At 44.0% G+C, this 19,066-nt stretch overlaps 1 protein-coding gene across 3 annotated transcripts in view; it reads left to right on the top strand.

Annotated features, from left to right (window-relative positions):
* LOC115136609 (phosphatidylinositol 4,5-bisphosphate 3-kinase catalytic subunit beta isoform-like) overlaps positions 1 to 19,066 on the top strand; it is a 101,364-nt gene that overhangs the window by 13,492 nt on the left and 68,806 nt on the right. For all 3 annotated transcript variants that reach the window (XM_065024312.1, XM_065024311.1, XM_065024313.1), the window contains one exon: positions 12,321 to 12,400. The gene's annotated coding sequence lies outside the window, so the exon portion shown is untranslated. The remainder of the gene's footprint in view (positions 1 to 12,320; positions 12,401 to 19,066) is intronic.

Below are 19,066 nucleotides of genomic sequence, written 5' to 3'. Positions count from 1 at the left end.
AAATAGGTATGCACGGTAGGTATGCACGGTTTTTAACATCAGCGTTAAACTAGACATCGGGCCCATACCGATGTTGCCGTTTTTAGATCATATTAGCCGATTCCAATATGTTCACCAACTATATCGTGCATCCCTAAGTGAAATGTGTTGTTTTACAGGGTCAGCTGTAGTAAAATGGCACACCTGGAGCAAATTAGGTTTAAGTACCTTGCTCAAGGGCACATAGACAGATTTTTCACGTTGTCGGCTCTAGTATTCAAACCAGCGACCTTGCGGTTACTGGCCCAACGCTCTAACCGCTCGGCTACCTGCTGCCTACATACCGGTGTTCATGCATTTCCTCTCCCTTTTCTGCCTGTTGTTTATCATCTGACCTCTGGCTGCTCTTAGCCAAATACTGTAGATCACTCCTACAGGTTAGGGGTGTGTGTGTGTGACACCTACACAAAAAATGTGCAGGTGTGGATTGTAATGTAGACATAAACGTCCAGTATATTGTGGGAGTATTTGCGCCTGGTGAGCAGACATCATGGAAATGTTTTCTTACTATTTGTCTGCTACTCCTCCATCTCACCCTCGTGTGTGTGTGTGTGCACCATACCCTTGGCTGGGGCAGACCTTTGTTCATGCAGAAGGTAACTGATTTACAGCATCCAGGGGAGCTATGGCAACTATATCAGACTCACACACACACACAGCCCCTCCCATCTTGGGGCAGTCTTACATTGGTCCCTAAAATTAGACGGAGAGAAGGACGGAGAAAGTTCACAAGCTGTCTCACACAGTCCAGGACACACACACACACACACACACTGACACTCCTCTCACACAACATCATCGTCACAGTTTTCTTAGATAATTAAAATGTATGGACTTTAAGTGGGTGATTGTGTACTGTGTGTTATTCTGTGTACATCTGTAATACATGAGGGGCAGGGTTCATAGGTGTCCTAGTATGGCTGTGTATTGTGTTTGTGATTGGCAGACCGAGGTATTTTGTTTACTTCCAGGCAGTGATGACGCAGGGTCTTCTGTAAAGACTTCTTGAGGGTGTGTGTGTGTGTGTGTGTGCGCGCTCTTGATTAGTGACTAAAGGAGCCTCTGAGTCGTTGATGAGAGGATGTGAAGGGTACACCTACTGAGAGGGGTGGGTCCACCTAGCTGGTGGGTCTTCAGATCTAGTTGAGAGAGATGCGTGTCTGTCTTCATGTCATATAGTCAGTGTTCTTTAGACTAGGTGAAGAGGGCTGTTACGTACAGGGCCGATAGAAAGTCTACTCCCCTTAGAATTTTAATGTAGCAAAATGGGAAAAAGGTTAATCTAAATAGGGATTCAATTATTATTTTTTCCTCCAGATCTACACAACCTACTTTACATGTTCAAAGTGAAAAAGTTATACATTTCCTAATTAAGAAAAACTCAACTATCATAATTGGATAAAGGCATCCACATGCTTCCCAGCCGAAGCAATTCGTGCATATATTATGATGACATTTTGCAACGTTGATGTTTGTTTTGGACATCGACAAGAGTTTTTTTCTCTCTCTCTCTCGGCAGTTCGGGTGCACAATATCTTTTTTTCTCGAGGCAAGCCGAAGTCGGTAACCCCCTCATCAGCGATTTGGTCAACAGTAGAGATTCTTCAATGCAGTGCCGGTAGTCATTCAACGAGAGATGTCCTGTCTTCATGCAAAAAAATCACTTGAGAAATACTGCACCAAACATCCGAGTCAGATGCAATGAAGAACTCCAATGCAAAAACATCAAAATGAATGACAACTCAAATCTATCTTAAATTAATGGACTTTTTTTGAGGAAGTGTATGCATGCGTGTGAAGGCTTTGTCTGCGTAAGCATCCACGCTCAGCACAGATGCAGCACCCAGACCTGCGCCATCCACCATTGCTTTGTGCATTGTGCTACGTACCGTTAGCATTTTTTGGCTAGCGCCATGAGCCTGTCAGCTAGTTAGCCATTGATTCAGTGACGAGCCCAGTGTTATCTTAGACTGCAAAGCATGCTTGAACAAGGCCCATTTTTACTGTGGTAGCTTAGACGGACGGCAGTGACGTTCTACTGAGATGGATCTCTCTCGTCTCATCGCTTGTAGAGGCGTGTGCATCCAGACAGGGATGAATCAATAACTGTCCCTGCCATAATACTGCTAAATACACTGAACACAAATATAAACGCAACATGCAACAATTTCAAAGATATTGCTAAGTTACAGTTCATATAAGGAAATCAGTCAATTGAAATACATTTTTTTAGGCCCTAATTTGTGGATTTCACATGACTGGGAATACAGATATGCATCTGTTGGTCACAGATACCTTAAGTAAGCATTTCACTGTTAGTCTACCCCTGTTGAAGCAAACAAAATGTGTTGCTAGAGGTTTGGTGTGTTGGTTAACGTTTAGCATCCGAGTTTCCTGGTACAGCCAGACAGGCCGAGACTGACAGACGCACAGACAGACAGGAGTAAACCGCATGCTTAGACAGACACACGCACACAAAAGCAAACTCGGACAGAGAAATACACAACTGTTGGATGTATTGGGTTATGTGATCATTTGAGAGCTTTGATAAGCCCAGCACCCTATGAATCCATCCAGTCAGTTAAACATTGACTCTCCAGACTACAACATCTTATCAGTACAGCTACAGCCACACAGTTCTTGAATGAGAATGAGTCTGCCGCTCATAGGAGTTTTTGCGGTGTGTGTGTGTGTCTGCTTGCTTTTGTGACCTATCTTTAGCTGTCCATTTCTATAACCTATTCTGGAGAAACTCAGAATGGACTGTGTGCTTGACTGTCCGTAATATATTACATTACGCCCAGTTCATCGCTGTCTTTCTGAATTGATCCAGTCCCTTACAGGTGGAGGATATGCTCCATTCTGAGTGACACTGTCATAGTGAACACAGACAGACACAAACTCTTGTTGTTGTTTTCCTGGGCTGCATAGGGTCACACCCTCCTAAACAAGATGAGCCATCTGCCATTGGGAAAAAACAGGAAGTCGGCAGCCTTCCTCCTCGTGTGTGTATTACGTATCTGTCTTCAGTGTTTGTATATTTGAAGTCGGACTGTGTGTCTGCAGTATGTTTATCTACCAGACCACAGAGTTTACGTTTCCTCTGCCGTCATTGAGTGGATATGGCCCTTTGAAGCGCGGGAGCTGGTGTGATACAGGGCCATATGGAAACAGCAGGATAATATTGTGGTACATTATGTCAGTAGGCCTCTACCACTGTATTCTGTGTACCATAGCTCTAAGTACCCTCTTATGAGAAATCTGATGCCTCAGCTATGTTTGAAAAATCTGATATTCACATGGACCTTCCCTGGAGAGGGGCGAGAGCTAGGAGGGGAAGGGAGAGCGGGAGGGTGAGCCACAAAAACAACTGAGTTGTAGTGCTTGCAATATCCTTTGTCTTAAATGGAGAGAAAAGAGGAGCCCCTTTCAGGGAGTGAAATGCCACTTGGCTTGAAGTGCCATACATATATGGTCTCACTCTCTGAGAAGGACCCCATCATCTGTCTTCTCGCTCAAACACTCACTGACTGTGTGATCTCGTTCTCCGTAGCTGATGTGAGTAAGACCTTTAAACAGGTCAACATTCGCAAGGCCGAATACCAGGATGCGTACTCGGAGCATGCGCTGGCAAGTGTCTTCACTGACATTTTCAACCTATTCCTAACCCAGTCTGTAATACCAACGTGTTTCAAGCAGACCACCACAGTCCCGTGGCCAAGAACGCCAAGGCAACCTGCCTAAATGGCTATCATCCCGTAACACTCACATCTATAGCCATGAAATGCTTTAAAAGACTGGCTCACATCAGCGCCATCATCACAGACACCCTGGACCCACTCAAATATGCATACAGCCCCAACAGATTCACAGATGACACGATCTTTAGCTTTAACTTCCTGGCTGATGTCTTGAGATGATGCCATCTATTTTGTGAAGTGCATCAGTCCCTCCTGCAGCAAAACACCCCCACAACATGATTTTTATTTATTTATTTTTATTTCACCTTTATTTAACCAGGTAGGCAAGTTGAGAACACCTTTATTTAACCAGGTAGGCTAGTTGAGAACACCTTTATTTAACCAGGTAGGCTAGTTGAGAACACCTTTATTTAACCAGGTAGGCTAGTTGAGAACACCTTTATTTAACCAGGTAGGCTAGTTGAGAACACCTTTATTTAACCAGGTAGGCTAGTTGAGAACACCTTTATTTAACCAGGTAGGCTAGTTGAGAACACCTTTATTTAACCAGGTAGGCAAGTTGAGAACACCTTTATTTAACCAGGTAGGCTAGTTGAGAACACCTTTATTTAACCAGGTAGGCTAGTTGAGAACACCTTTATTTAACCAGGTAGGCTAGTTGAGAACACCTTTATTTAACCAGGTAGGCAAGTTGAGAACACCTTTATTTAACCAGGTAGGCTAGTTGAGAACACCTTTATTTAACCAGGTAGGCTAGTTGAGAACACCTTTATTTAACCAGGTAGGCAAGTTGAGAACACCTTTATTTAACCAGGTAGGCTAGTTGAGAACACCTTTATTTAACCAGGTAGGCTAGTTGAGAACACCTTTATTTAACCAGGTAGGCTAGTTGAGAACACCTTTATTTAACCAGGTAGGCTAGTTGAGAACACCTTTATTTAACCAGGTAGGCAAGTTGAGAACAAGTTCTCATTTACAATTGCGACCTGGCCAAGATAAAGCAAAGCAGTTCGACAGATACGACACAGAGTTACACATGGAGTAAAACAAACATACAGTCAATAATACAGTATAAACAAGTCTATATACGATGAGAGCAAATGAGGTGAGAAGGGAGGTAAAGGCAAAAAAGGCCATGGTGGCAAAGTAAATACAATATAGCAAGTAAAACACTGGAATGGTAGTTTTGCAATGGAAGAATGTGCAAAGTAGAATTAAAAATAATGGGGTGCAAAGGAGCAAAATAAATAAATAAATTAAATACAGTTGGGAAAGAGGTAGTTGTTTGGGCTAAATTATAGGTGGGCTATGTACAGGTGCAGTAATCTGTGAGCTGCTCTGACAGTTGGTGCTTAAAGCTAGTGAGGGAGATAAGTGTTTCCAGTTTCAGAGATTTTTGTAGTTCGTTCCAGTCATTGGCAGCAGAGAACTGGAAGGAGAGGCGGCCAAAGAAATAATTGGTTTTGGGGGTGACTAGAGAGATATACCTGCTGGAGCGTGTGCTACAGGTGGGAGATGCTATGGTGACCAGCGAGCTGAGATAAGGGGGGACTTTACCTAGCAGGGTCTTGTAGATGACATGGAGCCAGTGGGTTTGGCGACGAGTATGAAGCGAGGGCCAGCCAACGAGAGCGTACAGGTCGCAGTGGTGGGTAATATATGGGGCTTTGGTGACAAAACGGATGTCACTGTGATAGACTGCATCCAATTTGTTGAGTAGGGTATTGGAGGCTATTTTGTAAATGACATCGCCAAAGTCGAGGATTGGTAGGATGGTCAGTTTTACAAGGGTATGTTTGGCAGCATGAGTGAAGGATGCTTTGTTGCGAAATAGGAAGCCAATTCTAGATTTAACTTTGGATTGGAGATGTTTGATATGGGTCTGGAAGGAGAGTTTACAGTCTAACCAGACACCTAAGTATTTGTAGTTGTCCACGTATTCTAAGTCAGAGCCGTCCAGAGTAGTGATGTTGGACAGGCGGGTAGGTGCAGGTAGCGATCGGTTGAAGAGCATGCATTTTGTTTTACTTGTATTTAAGAGCAATTGGAGGCCACGGAAGGAGAGTTGTATGGCATTGAAGCTTGCCTGGAGGGTTGTTAACAGTGTCCAAGAAGGGCCAGAAGTATACAGAATGGTGTCGTCTGCGTAGAGGTGGATCAGAGATACTATCATGATACTGCCACCCCCCGTGCTTCATGGTTGGGATGGTGTTCTTTGGCTTGCAAGCCTCCTCCTTTTTCCTCCAAACATAACAATGATCATTATGGCCAAATAGTTTCATCAGACCAGAGCACATTTCTCCAAAAAGTTTGATCTTCGTCCCCATGTCCAGTGGCAAACCGTAGTCTGGCTTTTTTTATGCCGGTTTTGGAGCAGTGGCTTCTTGCTTACTGAGCGGCCTTTCAGGTTTTTAAAAAAAAAATTTTTATTTCACCTTTATTTAACCAGGTAGGCTAGTTGAGAACAAGTTCTCATTTGCAACTGCGACCTGGCCAAGATAAAGCATAGCAGTGTGAACAGACAACACAGAGTTACACATGGAGTAAGCAATTAACAAGTCAATAACACAGTAGAAAAAAAAATGGGCAGTCTATATACAATGTGTGCAAAAGGCATGAGGAGGTAGGCGAATAATACAATTTTGCAGATTAACACTGGGGTGATAAATGATCAGATGGTCATGTACAGGTAGAGATATTGGTGTGCAAAAGAGCAGAAAAGTAAATAAAAAAATAAAAAAAACAGTATAAAAACAGTATGGGGATGAGGTAGGTGAAAATGGGTGGGCTATTTACCAATAGACTATGTACAGCTGCAGCGATCGGTTAGCTGCTCGGATAGCTGATGTTTGAAGTTGGTGAGGGAGATAAAAGTCTCCAACTTCAGCGATTTTTGCAGTTCGTTCCAGTCACAGGCAGCAGAGTACTGGAACGAAAGGCGGCCAAATGAGGTGTTGGCTTTAGGGATGATCAGTGAGATACACCTGCTGGAGCGTGTGCTACGGATGGGTGTTGCCATCGTGACAAGTGAACTGAGATAAGGCGGAGCTTTACCTAGCATGGACTTGTAGATGACCTGGAACCAGTGGGTCTGGCGACGAATATGTAGCGAGGGCCAGCCGACTAGAGCATACAAGTCGCAGTGGTGGGTGGTATAAGGTGCTTTGGTGACAAAACGGATGGCACTATGATAGACTGCATCCAGTTTGCTGAGTAGAGTGTTGGAAGCCATTTTGTAGATGACATCGCCGAAATCGAGGATCGGTAGGATAGTCAGTTTTACTAGGGTAAGCTTGGCGGCGTGAGTGAAGGAGGCTTTGTTGCGGAATAGAAAGCCGACTCTTGATTTGATTTTCGATTGGAGATGTTTGATGTGAGTCTGGAAGGAGAGTTTGCAGTCTAGCCAGACACCTAGGTACTTATAGATGTCCACATATTCAAGGTCGGAACCATCCAGGGTGGTGATGCTAGTCGGGCATGCGGGTGCAGGCAGCGATCGGTTGAAAAGCATGCATTTGGTTTTACTCGCGTTTAAGAGCAGTTGGAGGCCACGGAAGGAGTGCTGTATGGCATTGAAGCTCGTTTGGAGGTTAGATAGCACAGTGTCCAATGACGGGCCGAAAGTATATAGAATGGTGTCGTCTGCGTAGAGGTGGATCAGGGAATCGCCCGCAGCAAGAGCAACATCATTGATATATACAGAGAAAAGAGTCGGCCCGAGAATTGAACCCTGTGGCACCCCCATAGAGACTGCCAGAGGACCGGACAGCATGCCCTCCGATTTGACACACTGAACTCTGTCTGCAAAGTAATTGGTGAACCAGGCAAGGCAGTCATCCGAGAAACCGAGGCTATTGAGTCTGCCGATAAGAATATGGTGATTGACAGAGTCGAAAGCCTTGGCGAGGTCGATGAAGACGGCTGCACAGTACTGTCTTTTATCGATGGCGGTTATGATATCGTTTAGTACCTTGAGCGTGGCTGAGGTGCACCTGTGACCGGCTCGGAAACCAGATTGCACAGCGGAGAAGGTACGGTGGGATTCGAGATGGTCAGTGACCTGTTTGTTGACTTGGCTTTCAAGACCTTAGATAGGCAGGGCAGGATGGATATAGGTCTATAGCAGTTTGGGTCCAGGGTGTCTCCCCCTTTGAAGAGGGGGATGACTGCGGCAGCTTTCAATCCTTGGGGATCTCAGACGATATGAAAGAGAGGTTGAACAGGCTGGTAATAGGGGTTGCGACAATGGCGGCAGATAGTTTCAGAAATAGAGGGTCCAGATTGTCAAGCCCAGCTGATTTGTACGGGTCTAGGTTTTGCAGCTCTTTCAGAACATCTGCTATCTGGATTTGGGTAAAGGAGAACCTGGAGAGGCTTGGGCGAGGAGCTGCGGGGGGCGGAGCTGTTGGCCGAGGTTGGAGTAGCCAGGCGGAAGGCATGGCCAGCCGTTGAGAAGTGCTTATTGAAGCTTTCGATAATCGTGGATTTATCGGTGGAGACCGTGTTACCTAGCCTCAGTGCAGTGGGCAGCTGGGAGGAGGTACTCTTGTTCTCCATGGACTTCACAGTGTCTCAGAACTTTTTGGAGTTGGAGCTACAGGATGCAAACTTCTGCCTGAAGAAGCTGGCCTTAGCTTTCCTGACTGACTGCGTGTATTGGTTCCTGACTTCCTGAACAGTTGCATATCACGGGGCTATTCGATGCTATTGCAGTCCGCCACAGGATGTTTTTGTGCTGGTCGAGGGCAGTCAGGTCTGGAGTGAACCAAGGGCTGTATCTGTTCTTGGTTCTGCATTTTTTGAACGGAGCATGCTTATCTAAAATGGTGAGGAAGTTACTTTTAAAGAATGACCAGGCATCCTCAACTGACGGGATGAGGTCAATGTCCTTCCAGGATACCCGGGCCAGGTCGATTAGAAAGGCCTGCTCACAGAAGTGTTTTAGGGAGCGTTTGACAGTGATGAGGGGTGGTCGTTTGACTGCGGCTCCGTGGCGGATACAGGCAATGAGGCAGTGATCGCTGAGATCCTGGTTGAAGACAGCGGAGGTGTATTTGGAGGGCCAGTTGGTCAGGATGACGTCTATGAGGGTGCCCTTGTTTACAGAGTTAGGGTTGTACCTGGTGGGTTCCTTGATGATTTGAGTGAGATTGAGGGCATCTAGCTTACATTGTAGGACTGCCGGGGTGTTAAGCATATCGCAGTTTAGGTCACCTAACAGAACAAACTCTGAAGCTAGATGGGGGGCGATCAATTCACAAATGGTGTCCAGGGCACAGCTGGGAGCTGAGGGTGGCCGGTAGCAGGCGGCAACAGTGAGAGACTTATTTCTGGAGAGGGTAATTTTCAAAATTAGTAGTTTGAACTGTTTGGGTATGGACCTGGAAAGTATGACATTACTTTGCAGGCTATCTCTGCAGTAGACTGCAACTCCGCCCCCTTTGGTAGTTCTATCTTGACGGAAGATGTTATAGTTGGGTATGGAAATCTCTGAATTTTGGTGGCCTTCCTGAGCCAGGATTCAGACACGGCAAGGACATCAGGGTTAGCAGAGTGTGCTAAAGCAGTGAGTAAAACAAACTTAGGGAGGAGGCTTCTGATGTTGACATGCATAAAACCAAGGCTTTTTCGATCACAGAAGTCAACAAATGAGGGTACCTGGGGACATGCAGGGCCTGGGTTTACCTCCACATCACCCGCGGAACAGAGAAGGAGTAGTATGAGGGTGCGGCTAAAGGCTATCAAAACTGGTCGCCTAGAGCGTTGGGGGCAGAGGATAAGAGGAGCAGGTTTCTGGGCATGGTAGAATATATTCAGGGCATAATGCACAGACAGGGGTATGGTGGGGTGCGGGTACAGCGGAGGTAAGCCCAGGCACTGGGTGATGATGAGACAGGTTGTATCTCTGGACATGCTGGTTGTAATGGGTGAGGTCACCGCATGTGTGGGAGGTGGGACAAAGGAGGTAACAGGGGTATGCAGAGTGGGTCTAGGGGCTCCATTGTGAACTAAAACAATTATAACTAACCTGAACAACAGTATACAAGGCATATTGACATCTGAGAGAGACATACAGCGAGGCATACAGTAATCACAGGTGTTGAATTTGGAAAGCTAGCTAAAAACAGTAGGCGAGGCTAATCCGCTAGCACAGCAAACAGCAGGTAAAATGGCGTTGACTAGGCAACGGGGCCGACAGGTAAGACAAACAAGCAGAAAGGAGTACCGTGATTAATGGACAGTCCAGCGTGCGTCAGCTATGTAGCCAAGAGATCAGTGTCCAGGGGGCAGCGGTGGATGGGCAGGGGGCTGGCGAGTGTTATCCAGGTTTTTTTTTTTTTTAAACTAACAATGACTAACTAGCTTGTAGCTAGTTAGCTGGTTAGCGTCTGGAGGTTCTTGAGTGTGTCATAAAAATAAAAATAAGAGTAAAAGTAATAGCGATTCCGTATCACATTGGGTGAGGCAGGTTTCCGGAAGGTATAAACAAATTAAAAATCAAAAAGAGATAGAAAGTAAATGGGGTCAGAGAGTGATTGGGACGCGGTGGTACAGACGGTTAGCAGGCCTGTGCTAACAAGCTAACAGTTCGTAGGCCCGAGCTAGACAAGGTAGCAGTTAGCGGACCGGAGCTTGACAAGCTAGCTGTTAGCAGGCCGAATTAGCAAGCAGGGAGATAGCGAGGGCTAGAGAGTTAACCTTTGGGGGACGTCGCGATGGGGTGAGTCTGTTTATTTATTCCTCTTCATGCGGTGAGCTGGAGATACAGCGATTCAGAAAGCTCGCGGGCCTTGGCCAGCAGATGGATCTTTGGCGATGTCGCAGCGGAAAAGCCTGTTGAAACCCCTCGGACGATTATGTCGGCGGACCAGTCGTGATGGATCGGCGGGGCTCCGTGTCGGCAGTAGAGGGTCAGTAGAGGGTCCAGGCCAATTGGCAAATTAGGTATTTTTGGACCTCTTCGGGTAGTCGGGAGATGGGCTTAGCTCGAGGCTAGCTCCAGGCTAACTGGTGCTTGCTCTGGGACAGAGACGTTAGCCAGGAGTAGCCACTCGGATTGCAGCTAGCTATTTACGATGATCCGGTATAAAGCTTCAGAGCTTGCGGTAGGAATCCGGAGATGTGGTAGAGAAAAAGCAGTCTGATATGCTTTGGGTAGATGTCGCGCTGGTGTCCTAGTTAGCGTTGAAGACCGCTAGCAGTGGCTAGCTAGTAGCTAGTTAGCGGCTAGCTTCTGATGAGGGTTCCGATTCTAAAGTATAGAAAAAGCAGATCCGTACCACATTGGGTGATGCGGGTTGCAGGAGAGTATATTCAGCCTGTGGTTGGGAAGTGAGATTAAAATATGTACGAAATATATACAGAAAAAAAAAGAGGAAAAACTATATTTACACTATACAGGACGGGACAAGACAAAACACACGTCCGACTGCTACGCCATCTTGGATCAAGTAGGTTATGTTGATATGTTGATATAGGACTTGTTTTCCTGTGGATATAGATACTTTTGTACCTGTTTCCTCCAGCATCTTCACAAGGTCATTTGCTGTTGTACTGGGATGATTTGCACTTTTCGCACCAAAGTAAGTTCTATTGTACAGATGAACGTGGTACCTTTAGGCGTTTGGAAATTGCTCCCAAGGATGAACCAGACAAGGGTAGCCTAGTGGTTATAGCATTGGACTAGTAACCGGAAGGTTGCAAGTTCAAACCCCCAAGTTTACAATGTACAAATCTGTCGTTCTGCCCCTGAACAGGCAGTTAACCCACAGTTCGCAGGCCGTCCTTGTAAATAAGAATTTGTTGTTAACTGACTTGCCTAGTTAAATAAAGATAAAATAAATAAAAAATAAATCAAATAAATTAAGACTTGTGGAGGTCTACAACTTTTTTTGAGGTCGTGGCTGATTTCTTTTGATTTTCCCATGATATCAAGCAAAGAGGCACTGAGTTTGAAGGTAGGCCTTGAAATGCATCCACAGGTAGACCTCCAATTGACTGAAATGATGTCAATTAGCCTATCCGAAGCTTCTAAAGCCATGACATCATTTTCTGGAATTTTCCAAGCTGTTTAAAGGCACAGTCGACTCAATGTATGTAAACTTCTGACCCATTGGAATTGTGATACAGTGAATTATAAGTGAAATAATCTGTAAACAATTGTTGTAAAAATGACTTGTGTCATGCACAAAGTAGATATCCTAACCGACTTGCCAAAACTATAGTTTGTTAGCAAGAAATTTGTGGAGTGGTTGAAAAAACAAGTTTTAATGACTCGTAAACGTTCGACTTCAACTGTACCTATATGTATATAGCTACCTGAATGACCTTGTTCCCCTGCACATCGACTCGGTACTTGTACTCCCTGTATATAGCCATGCTATTGTTGTTATTCACTGTATTTATTACTCTGTCACTTTGCAGTGTTGGGAAAAGTAAACATTTCACTGTTAGTCTACACCTGATATTTATGAAGCATGTGACAACAATGTTATTTGGTACCTCCCGTTGATTCTCTGTAACTGATCTCCTACACACACACACACACACACACACTGATGTTGTTCCTTCTCCCCCCAGATGCAGTGTCCCTCCACCTCCCCAGACACCATTAGCATGGAGGAGAGCCACAGGGAATAAGAGCCTCCAGGAGACCGCAGGTAAGACCTGCATGTATTTGTCTTTAGGAAAAGCACCAGGCAAATACAGTGCCTTCAGAAAGTATTCATACCCTTTGACTTATTCCACAATTTTTGGTGTTACAGCCTGAATTCAAAATGGATTAAATATATATTTTTCTCACCAATCAATACAAAATACCCCACAATGAAAGTGAAAACATGTTTTTTGAAATTTGAGTAAATTTATTGAAAATGAAATACAGAAATATCTAATTTACACAAGTGTTCACACAAGTGTTCACATTTACTGAGTAAATACTTTGTAGAAGCACTTTGACAGTGATTACAGCTCTGAATGTTTGGGTAAATCTCCAAGAGCTTTACACCGGAGTTGTGCAACATCTGCCCATTTTTATTATTTTCAAAATTCTTCAAGCTCTGTCAAATTTGGTTGTTGATCATTTCTAGACAACCATTGCCGTAGATTTAAGTCAAAACTTTAAATCGGCCACTCAGGAACATTCAGTGTCTTCTTGGTAAGCAACTCCAGTGTAGATTTGGCCTTGTGTTTCAGGCAATTGTCCTGCTGAAAGGAGAATTCCTCTCCCAGTGTCTGGTGGCAAGCAGACTGAACCAGGTTTCCTCTAGGATTTTGTCTGTGCTTAGCTCCATTCCATAAATGTTTTATTCTGTAAAACTCCCCAGTTCTTAACGATTACAAGAATACCTCTAACATGATTCAGCCACCACTATGCTTGAAAATATGGAGAGTGGTACTCATATGCTTTGGGCAAATCCAATACTACTAACACTTTGTATTCAGGGCAAAAAGTGAATTGCTTTGCCATATTTTTTTGCAGTATTACTTTTGGGCTTTGTTGTAAACAGGACGCATGTTATTTATTTATATATATTTAAAATATTTGTATTCTATACGGGCTTCTTTTCACGTATTGTGGAGTAACTACAATGTTGTTGATCCATCCTCAGTTTTCTCCTATCACAGCCATTAAACTCCAACTGTTTTAAAGTCACCATTGGCCTCATGGTGAAATCACTGAGTGGTTTATTCCTCTCCGGCAACTGAGATAGGAAGGAAGCCTGTATTTGTGTAATGACTGGATGTATTGATACACCATACAAAGTGTAATTAATAAATTCTCCATGCTCAAAGGGATATTCCGCTTTGTTTTTAGCCATCTGCCAGTAGGTGCGGTGCTTTGCAGCCATTGGAAAACCTCCCTGGTCTTTGTGGTTAAATCTGTGTTTGAAATATACTGCTCGACTGAAGGACCTTACAGATAATTATATGTGTGGGGTACAGAGATGAGGTAGTAATTCCAAAATCATGTAAAACATTATTATTGCACATAGTGAGTTCATGCAACTTATGTGACTTGTTAAGCAAATGTTTACTTCTAAATTTTAGGTTTACCATAACAAAAGGGTTGAATACTTATTGACTCAAGACATTTCAGCTGTTCAGTTTTCATTTGAAAAAAACAATGGAAATTCAAAAGGCATAATTCCACTTTGGCATTATGGGGTATTGTATTTAAGACAGTGACAAAAACATCTCAATTTAATCCATTTTAAATTCAGGCTGTAAAACCAAAAAAAGGTGGAAAAAGTCAATGGGTGTGAATACTTTCTGAAGGTACTGTATATCTTAGCAAAAAATGTTGGCAAGTTAGAAAGTGCTTTTCCCACCTACATTAGTGTATTCGGAAAGTATTCAGATCCCTTGACTTTCCCACCCTTTGTTACATTACAGCCTTATTCGAAAATTGATTAAAAACTATTTAAATCCCTCATCAATCTACACACAATACCCCATAATGACAAAGCAAAAACAGGTTTTTAGAATTGTTTTCAAAAAATAAAATAAAAAACGTACAGTACCACACCTACTTGTTCAAGGGTTTTTCTTTATTTTTACTCTTTTCTACATTGTAGAATAATAGTGAACACATCAAAACTATGAAATAACACATGGAATCATTTAGTAACCAAAAAAGTGTTAAACAAATCAAAATATATTTGAGATTCTTCAAAGTAGCCACCCTTTGCCTTGATGACAGCTTTGCACACTCTTGGCATTCTTTCAACCAGCTTTACCTGGAGTGCTTTTCCAACAATCTTGAAGGAGTTCCCACATATGCTGAGCACTTCTTGGCTGCTTTTCCTTCATTCTGTGGTCCGACTCATTCCAAACCATCTCAATTGGGTTGAGGTCGGGTGATTGTGGAGGCCAGGTCATCTGATGCAGCACTCCGTCAATCTCCTTGGTCAAGTAGCCCTTACACAGCCTGGATGAGTGTTGAGTCATTGTTCTGTTGAAAACAAATGATAGTCCCACTTTGCGTAAATCCAGATGGGATGGCGTATCGCTGTAGAATGCTGTGGTAACCATGCTGGTTAAGTGTGCCTTGAATTCAAAATAAATCTTTGACAGTGTCACCAGCAATGCACCATCACACCGCCTCCTCCATGCTTCACGGTGGGAACCACACATGCAGCATCTGCGAAGCATTTATTTGGGCTGCAATCTGAGGTTCAGTTAATGAACTTGTCCTCTGCAGCAGAGGTAACTCTGGGTCTTCCTTTCCTGTGACGGTCCTCATGAGAACCAGTTTCATCATATCGCTTGATGGTTTTTGCGACTGCACTTGTAGAAACTTTCAAAGTTCTTTTAAATATTCTGGATTGACTGACCTTCATGTCTTAACGTATTGATTGATTGTCATTTCTCTTTGCTTATTTGAGCTGTTCTTGCCATCATCTGGACTTGATCTTTTACCAAATAGGGCTATCTTCTGCTCAAACGCATTAAGAAGGAACATTTTTTAACTAATTAACAATGCGTTCCAGGTAACTGCCTCATGAAGCTGGTTGAGAGAATTCCAAGAGTGTTCAAAGCTGTCGAGCCAAAGGGCTTTATTTTTTAATTTGTTTAACAATTTTTGGTTACTTAGCGTGGTGCCGACTGCCGAGAGGCTCCCTGTTTCGTCCATTGCTGCTTATTGGACCCTATGATCACTCAGCCACACAGCTGATGCCTGCTGGACTGTTTATGAACACGGAACTTCATTTTGTTATCTGTTGCCCCAGCCTCGAACTCAGTGTGTAGCTAACTTGCCTATGCCGTTCTGTACCATCACTCATATATCTTTATGTACATATTCTTTATCCCTTTACACTTGTGTGTGTATAAGGTAGTAGTTTTGGAATTGTTAGGTTAGATTACTCATTGGTTATTACTGCATTGTCAGAACTAGAAGCACAAGCATTTCGCTACACTCGCATTAACATATGCTAACCATGTGTATGTGACAAATAAATTTGATTTGAACTGACACTCTCTGCCCATTCATCGCCATTTACCCGTTGTTATTGTCCTAGCCATTTACCCATTGTTATTGTCCTAGCCATTTACCCATTGTTATTGTCCTAGCCATTTACCCATTGTTATTGTCCTAGCCATTTACCCATTGTTATTGTCCTAGCCATTTACCCATTGTTATTGTCCTAGCCATTTACCCATTGTTATTGTCCTAGCCATTTACCCATTGTTGTTGTCCTAGCCATTTACCCATTGTTATTGTCCTAGCCATTTACCCATTGTTGTTGTCCTAGCCATTTACCCATTGTTGTTGTCCTAGCCATTTACCCATTGTTGTTGTCCTAGCCATTTACCCATTGTTATTGTCCTATCCATTTACCCATTGTTATTGTCCTAGCCATTTACCCATTGTTATTGTCCTAGCCATTTACCCATTGTTGTCTTAGCCCTCCCAATCAACACCCGTGATTGCTTTATGCATCCCTCTAATGCCACTATGCCTTGTATACTGTTGTTTAGGGTAGCTCTCATTTGTGTTTTTGTTTTACTGCGGAGCCCCTAGTCCCGCTCTACATGCCCCAATCCCACACGTGGAGACCGTACCCACTGGCACTTCCAGAGATTTTTATTTTATTTTTTATTTCACCTTTATTTAACCAGGTAGGCAAGTTGAGAACAAGTTCTCATTTACAATTGCGACCTGGCCAAGATAAAGCAAAGCAGTTCGACAGATACAACGACACAGAGTTACACATGGAGTAAAACAAACATACAGTCAATAATACAGTATAAACAAGTCTGTATACAACGTGAGCAAATGAGGAGAGAAGGGAGGTAAAGGCAAAAAAGGCCATGATGGCAAAGTAAATACAATATAGCAAGTAAAACACTGGAATGGTAGTTTTGCAATGGAAGAATGTGCAAAGTAGAAAATAAAAATAATGGGGTGCAAAGGAGCAAAATAAATAAATGAATTAAATACAGTTGGGAAAGAGGTAGTTGTTTGGGCTAAATTATAGGTGGGCTATGTACAGGTGCAGTAATCTGTAAGATGCTCTGACAGTTGGTGCTTAAAGCTAGTGAGGGAGATAAGTGTTTCCAGTTTCAGAGATTTTTGTAGTTCGTTCCAGTCATTGGCAGCAGAGAACTGGAAGGAGAGGCGGCCAAAGAAAGAATTGGTTTTGGGGGTGACTAGAGAGATATACCTGCTGGAGCGTGTGCTACAGGTGGGAGACGCTATGGTGACCAGCGAGCTGAGATAAGGGGGGACTTTACCTAGCAGGGTCTTGTAGATGACATGGAGCCAGTGGGTATGGCGACGAGTATGAAGCGAGGGCCAGCCAATGAGAGCGTACAGGTCGCAATGGTGGGTAGTATATGGGGCTTTGGTGACAAAACATGGTCAGTTTTACAAGGGTATGTTTGGCAGCATGAGTGAAGGATGCTTTGTTGCGAAATAGGAAGCCAATTCTAGATTTAACTTTGGATTGGAGATGTTTGATATGGGTCTGGAAGGAGAGTTTACAGTCTAACCAGACACCTAAGTATTTGTAGTTGTCCACGTATTCTAAGTCAGAGCCGTCCAGAGTAGTGATGTTGGACAGGCGGGTAGGTGCAGGTAGCGATCGGTTGAAGAGCATGCATTTAGTTTTACTTGTATTTAAGAGCAATTGGAGGCCACGGAAGGAGAGTTGTATGGCATTGAAGCTTGCCTGGAGGGTTGTTAACAGTGTCCAAAGAAGGGCCGGAAGTATACAGAATGGTGTTGTCTGCGTAGAGGTGGATCAGAGACTCACCAGCAGCAAGAGCGACCTCATTGATGTATATAGAGAAGAGAGTCGGTCCAAGAATTGAACCCTGTGGCACCCCCATAGAGACTGCCAGAGGTCCGGACAGCAGACCCTCCGATTTGACACACTGAAATCTATCAGAGAAGTAGTTGGTGAACCAGGCGAGGCAATCATTTGAGAAACCAAGGCTGTCGAGTCTGCCGATGAGGATGTGGTGATTGACAGAGTCGAAAGCCTTGGCCAGATCAATGAATACGGCTGCACAGTAATGTTTCTTATCGATGGCGGTTAAGATATCGTTTAGGACCTTGAGCGTGGCTGAGGTGCACCCATGACCAGCTCTGAAACCAGATTGCATAGCAGAGAAGGTATGGTGAGATTCGAAATGGTCGGTAATCTGTTTGTTGACTTGGCTTTCGAAGACCTTAGAAAGGCATGGTAGGATAGATATAGGTCTATAGCAGTTTGGGTCAAGTGTCCCCCCCTTTGAAGAGGGGGATGACCGCAGCTGCTTTCCAATCTTTGGGAATCTCAGACGACATGAAAGAGAGGTTGAACAGGCTAGTAAAAGGGGTGGCAACAATTTCGGCAGATAATTTTAGAAAGAAAGGGTCCAGATTGTCTAGCCCGGCTGATTTGTAGGGGTCCAGATTTTTCAGCTCTTTCAGAACATCAGCTGAACGGATTTGGGAGAAGGAGAAATGGGGAAGGCTTGGGCGAGTTGCTGTTGGGGGTGCAGTGCTGTTGACCGGGGTAGGAGTAGCCAGGTGGAAAGCATGGCCAGCCGTAGAAAAATGCTTATTGAAATTTTCAATTATGGTGGATTTATCAGTGGTGACAGTGTTTCCTATCTTCAGTGCAGTGGGCAGCTGGGAGGAGGTGTTCTTATTCTCCATGGACTTTACAGTGTCCCAGAACTTTTTGAGTTAGTGTTGCAGGAAGCAAATTTCTGCTTGAAAAAGCTAGCCTTGGCTTTTCTAACTGCCTGTGTATAACGGTTTCTAGCTTCCCTGAACAGCTGCATATCACGGGGGCTGTTCGATGCTAATGCAGAAAGCCATAGGATGTTTTTGTGTTGGTTAAGGGCAGTCAGGTCTGGGGAGAACCATGGGCTATATCTGTTCCTGGTTCTAAATTTCTTGAATGGGGCATGTTTATTTAAGATGGTTAGGAAGGCATTTAAAAAAATATCCAGGCATCCTCTACTGACGGATGAGATCAATATCCTTCCAGGATACCCCGGCCAGGTCGATTAGAAAGGCCTGCTCGCTGAAGTGTTTCAGGGAGCGTTTTACAGTGATGAGTGGAGGTCGTTTGACCGCTGACCCATTACGGATGCAGGCAATGAGGCAGTGATCGCTGAGATCTTGGTTGAAGACAGCAGAGGTGTATTTAGAGGGGAAGTTGGTTAGGATGATATCTATGAGGGTGCCTGTGTTCAAGGCTTTGGGGGGGTACCTGGTAGGTTCATTGATAATTTGTGTGAGATTGAGGGCATCAAGTTTAGATTGTAGGATGGCTGGGGTGTTAAGCATGTTCCAGTTTAGGTCGCCTAGCAGCACGAGCTCTGAA

Source organism: Oncorhynchus nerka, linkage group LG11 (assembly GCF_034236695.1).
Source record: "Oncorhynchus nerka isolate Pitt River linkage group LG11, Oner_Uvic_2.0, whole genome shotgun sequence".
Classification (NCBI taxonomy): Eukaryota; Metazoa; Chordata; class Actinopteri; order Salmoniformes; family Salmonidae; genus Oncorhynchus; species Oncorhynchus nerka.
Note: the sequence above shows the minus strand (reverse complement) of the source record. Positions and strands in the feature narration are given on the sequence as shown.